Here is a 6,007-nt window from a genome sequence, read left to right on the forward strand (position 1 = left end):
TTTTTCCAACAATTGTTTACAGACAGATTATTTCACTTATAATTCATAATATCTTTAGAAGCTTCTGATAGGCTAATTGACATAATTTGAGTCAATTGGAGGTGTACCTTTGGATGTATTTCAAGGCCTACCTTCAAACTCAGTGTCTCTTTGCTTGACATAATGGGAAAATCCCCCAAAAAATCAGCCAAGACCCCAGAAAGAAAATGGTAGACCTCCACAAGTCTGGTTCGTCCTTGGGAGCAATTTACAAACGCCCTAAGGTACCACATTCATCACGACAAACAATAGTACGCAAGTATAAACACCATGGGAACACGCAGCCGTCATACCGCTCAGGAAGGAGACACGTTCTGTCTCCTAGAGATGAACGTACTTTGGTGCGAAAAGTGCAAATCAATCCCAGAACAACAGCAAAGGACATTGTGAAGATGCTGGAGTTAACAGGTACAAAAGTATCTATATCCACAGTAAAAACGAGTCCTATATCGACATAATCTGAAAGACCGCTCAGCACGGAAGATGCTACTGCTCCAAAACCGCCATAAAAAAAGACAAAACTACGGTTTGCAACTCCACATGGGGACAAACCTGCTTTTTGGAAAAATGTGCTCTGGTCTGATGACACACAAATAGAACTGTTTAGCCATATTGACCATCGTTATGTTTGGAGGAAAAGGGGGAAGCTTGCAAGCCTAAGAACACCATCTCAACCGTGAATCATGGGGATGGCAGCATCATGTTGTGGGGGTGCTTTGCTGCAGGAGGGACTGGTGCACTTCACAAAATAGAGGGCATCATGAGGGAGGGAAATTATGTGGGATATATTGAAGCAACATCTCAAGACATCAGTCAGGAAGTTAAAGCTTGGTCGCAAATGGGTCTTCCAAATGGACAATGACCCCAAGGATACTTCCAAAGTTGTGGAAAAATGGCTTAAGGACAACAAAGTCAAGGTATTGGAGTGGCCATCACAAAGCCCTGACCTCAATCCTGTCGTGTCTGGCTATGCCGGATTAAGTGATATGACATGCTATTCTATAAAATAATTTCTCCGTAATTACTATTACCTGATTGAGCTAATCATGTAAATGTAATTAACTAGAGAGTCTGGGCACCACAAAATAATATTTATAGAGCTGTTATCTTCCGAATAAACTCTTAAAGACCTAGTAATATTTTACATCAATAGCAGTCAATATCAATCATCACCTTAATTCAGTTTCATCTGAAAGTTGTAAATTCTTAGTAAATTCTTAGTTATCTGCACAAACCCTGGCTAACAATTTGAATCAGCAATACAAAATTGGGTTTAAGTATTTATTTACTAAATACCTAACTAATCACATAGAATTACACATACACATCATTAAATCATAACTTGATTACAAATGACATCATAGAGGAAAACGTCCCTAGCGGGCGGAACATATATGACAGCTTATAACAAAGGAAAAGGGACTGGGTTGAGTGAAGGAGCGGGAAGACTGAGGAACAAAGGCGAAGCTGTGCTATCGTAAATACAGTATCTTATGCATTCTAACTTACTGTCCATTTGGAAAAGGAAAATGCAATAAATATTTACTCTGAGCTGCGCTTCGATAGGTTGGTGGTAGATGGAAGGCTTGTTGCCCAACCGAGTCCTATGAAGAATGTCTCTGGTGGTCAATTGGATACGTTGTAGTAACGTCGTTGTGTGGTAGACCGGATACTCTGTCTGTTCCTTCCTAACCTGCGTTTGTAGCTGTGCTAACTCAACGGCTAGGAGGTATCACTTCTGTAGTGAATAAGAGTTCAAATGTTGGCTTCGTTCTGTAGTTATAATCTGAACCATTCTGACATTGGACCGTCGTCCTACATCCCCGGAACCGGAAGTTCTATTGTCGTAAAGGGCTTATATAGGAAGGGAGAGGAGGGCGTGTTTGAATAGTTTTATAGCCCATCCAGAGGGTGGGCCACTGATTGAGCAGCCCTATCTTATGAAAACCCACATCTCACATTTTAGAAGCTAAAATCCCATTTCATCCCATCACGGGTCCTGGAGTGGCCTAGCCAGTCTCCAGATCTCAACCCCATAGAAAATCTTTGGAGGGAGTTGAAAGTCCGTGTTGCCCAGCAACAGCCCCAAAACATCACTACTCTAGAGGAGATCTGCATGGAGGAATGGGCCAAAATACCAGCAACAGTGTGTGAAAACCTTGTGAAGACTTACAGAAAACGTTTGACCTCTTTGACTTTTGTTATTGACCAAATACTTATTTTCCACCATAATTTGCAAATCAATTAATTAAAAATCCTCCCATGTGTTTTTCTGGATTTTTTTTCTAATTTTGTCTGTCATAGTTGAAGTGTACCTATGATGATAATTACAGGCCTTTCGTCTTTTTAAGTGGGAGAACTTGCACAATTGGTGACTGACTAAATACTTTTTTGCCCCACTGTATGTCCAAGAATAATGTATGTTGATGATAATATGATGTACAATATTCAATTATGTTTCTATATGAAAGAAATAGGGTAATATATATATTTTTTTACAGTTTCACCAATTCATTTGAATTAACTTAATCATTATGACACACCCCTTACTATTGTCACTAATTGCACTTGTCTACATAACCTGGTTCAAGTATTCATGACATTACCCTGAGGAAGGCACAGTGATGCTGAAAACATTGGTAAATACCCATTCAATTGCTGGGAGTTTATATATATGGAGTGTGCGACTTTATTTTGATCGTTTGAAGTCTTGATCAATGAACACATTATCCGTGGCCACGAAGGCTTGAATCTGGAACTGACGGACGTCCTAGACGGTGACTGGGTAGCCGGGGTGAAACTGCAGGGTCTCTCCTTGTCCTGGCGAGCCCTGGCACATTTCCCATCAGCTCTGGGCATGTAGCACGGAGACGGCCGAGACCTACGCAGTAGAGGCAGCAGCCTTTGCGCATGCGCCTGTCACGTTCCTATGGGTTCAGGCATGTGCGTCCCAGCTGCATGGGCTCCGTAATGTTGGCAGACTTGGGGTGCTCAGTGGTTAAGGGTGGCGCAGTGGTTAAGGGCGCTGTACTGCAGCGCCAGCTGTGCCACCAGAGACTCTGGGTTCGCGCCCAGGCTCTGTCGTAACCGGCCGCAACCAGGAGATCCGTGGGGCGACGCACAATTGGCATAGCGTCGTCCGGGTTAGGGAGTAGACAAGGTATATCCTTGTCTCATCGCGCACCAGCGACTCCTGTGGCGGGTCGGGCGCAATGCACAGTGTTTCCTCCAACACATTGGCTTCCGGGTTGGGTGCGCGCTGTGTTAAGAAGAAGTGCGGCTTGGTTTGGTTGTGTATCGGAGGACGCATGACTTTCAACCTTCGTCTCTCCCGAGCCTGTACGGGAGTTGTAGCGATGAGATAAGATAGTAGCTACTAACAATTGGATACCACGAAATTGGGGAGAAAAAGGAGGTACAAATTTTAAAAGAAATAAAAAGGTTTTTTTTTAAAAGACCCTGTCTCACACATTCTCGAAGGCGGTTGTCAATCCAGATTTCCATCGTTATCAGGGGCTTGAGGTCGTCTCCCAGTTCCCGAGAGGCCAGTTCATCCTTTATGGAGTTAAATAGACCCTGGTGGAAAGAGGTGATCAGTTCCTCAGTATTACACCCACTCTCGGCGGTGACGCCTGTAGCACTGGGTGACTTGGGCATTGGCTCCTCCTGGGTTGGAGTTGCCAATACAGGGCTAAAATTAAATTGTACTACACCAGCTCCGACGCTGGACTTATGTGGCAGGGCTTGCATACTATTACAGACTACAAAGGGAAGCACAGCCGCGAGCTGCCCAGAGACACGAGCCTACCAGACGAGCTAAATCACTTCTATGCTCGCCGAGGCAAGCAACACTGAGGCATGCATGAGAGCTGTTTCAGGCAACTGTGTGATCATGCTCTCCGTAGCCGCAGGGCCAGACGGACTACCAGGACGTGTGCTCCAGGCATGCGCTGACCAACTGGCAGGTGTCTTCACTGACATTTTCAACATGTCCCTGATTGAGTCTGTAATACCAACATGTTTCAAGCAGACCACCATAGTCTCTGTGCCCAAGAACACTAAGGCAACCTGCCTAAATGACTACAGACCCGTAGCACTCACGTACGTAGCCATGAGGTGCTTTGAAAGGCTGGTAATGGCTCATATCATCACCATTATCCAAGAAACCCTAGACCCACTCAAATTTGCATACCGCCCAAAGAGATCCACAGATGATGCTATCTTTATTGCACTCCACACTGCCCTTTCCCACCATGACAAAAGGAACACCTACGTGAGAATGCTATTCATTGACTACAGCTCAGCGTTCAACACCATAGTGCCCTCAAAGCTCATCACTAAGCTAAGGATCCTGGGATAAACACCTCCTTCTGCAACTGGATCCTGGGCTTCCTGAAGGGTATGATCGATTGATGAGCCGCCCCCAGGTGGTAAGAGTAAGTAACAACACATCTGCCACGCTGATCCTCAACACTGGAGCCCCTCAAGGGTGCATGCTCAGTTCCCTCCTTTACTCCCTGTTCGCCCATGACTGTGTGGCCAGGCACGACTCCAAAACCATCATTAAGTTTGCAGACGACAAAACAGTGGTAAGCCTGATCACCGACAATGATGAGACAGCCTATAGGGAGGAGGTCAGAGACCTGGCTGGGTGGTGCCAGAATAACAACCGATCCCTCAGCGTAACCAAGACTAAGGAGATGATTGTGGACTACAGGAAAAGGAGGACCGAGCAGGCCCCCATTCTCATCGACGGGGCTGTACAACAAAACCTATTCCCCCTCAGGAGACTAAAAAGATTTGGCATGGGTCCTCAGATCTTCAAAAGGTTCTACAGCTGCAACATCGAGAGTATCCTGACTGGCTGCATCACTGCCTGGTACGGCAACTGCTTGGCCTCCGACTGCAAGGCGCGACAGAGGGTAGTGCGAACGGCCCAGTAAATCACTGGGACAAAGCTGCCTGCCATCCTGGACTTCTACACCAGGCGGTGTCAGAGGAAGGCTAAAAAATTGTCAAAGACCCCAGACACCCCAGTCATAGACTGTTCTCTCTACTACCGCGTGGAAAACCACCATTATGATGGTTGACCATGACAGGGTTTATTAATGACAGGGTTGATTAATGACAGGGTTGATTATGACAGGGTTTATTAATGACAGGGTTTATTAATGACAGGGTTGAACATGACAGGGTTGAACATGACAGGGTTGAACATGACAGGGTTTATTCATGACAGGGTTGATCATGACAGGGTTTATTCATGACAGGGTTTATTAATGACAGGGTTGAACATGACAGGGTTGAACATGACAGGGTTGAACATGACAGGGTTTATTATGGACAGGGTTGATCATGACAGGGTTTATTAATGACAGGGTTGATCATGACAGGGTTTATTAATGACAGGGTTGATCATGACAGGGTTTATTAATGACAGGGTTGATCATGACAGGGTTGATAATGACAGGGTTGATCATGACAGGGTTGATCATGACAGGGTTTATTAATGACAGGGTTGATCATGACAGGGTTGATCATGACAGGGTTGATCATGACAGGGTTTATTAATGACAGGGTTGATCATGACAGGGTTGATCATGATAGGGTTGATCATGACAGGGTTGATCATGACAGGGTTTACTATGACAGGGTTTACTATAACAGGGTTTATCATAATGTACAAATCTCTATTCAGCTTCTATATCTGCATGAAGGAAATTATTATCTGTAAGAAGTAAGAGAACTGGTTATTTAACAATTATTTGTTTACGTTGTTTTCCAGAATGTTTTTGTTCACACTGTGTTACCGACTCCAGTCAGCAGGCGGCGATATGAGACTTTCAGATGATGCTTCTTGCGTGACGTATAATGTACGGGACGGGATGTTTTTTCAACAACAACAATTCATCCACCTCGGTAGCGTGCTAGCCAACATAAAACCACAACATTTAAGCTCTTTAGGCAA

At 44.7% G+C, this 6,007-nt stretch overlaps 2 long non-coding RNA genes across 6 annotated transcripts in view; one reads left to right on the forward strand and one right to left on the reverse strand.

Moving 5' to 3' along the window:
* The window catches only part of LOC135560375 (uncharacterized), a 295,196-nt gene that overhangs the window by 136,975 nt on the left and 152,214 nt on the right, over window positions 1-6,007 (reverse strand). The gene's annotated exons all lie outside the window — the stretch shown is intronic.
* Window positions 1-6,007, forward strand: part of LOC135560374 (uncharacterized) — a 300,103-nt gene that overhangs the window by 93,050 nt on the left and 201,046 nt on the right. The window lies entirely within an intron of this gene.

The sequence above is a fragment of the Oncorhynchus nerka genome, linkage group LG15, assembly GCF_034236695.1.
Source record: "Oncorhynchus nerka isolate Pitt River linkage group LG15, Oner_Uvic_2.0, whole genome shotgun sequence".
In the NCBI taxonomy this organism is placed as follows: Eukaryota; Metazoa; Chordata; class Actinopteri; order Salmoniformes; family Salmonidae; genus Oncorhynchus; species Oncorhynchus nerka.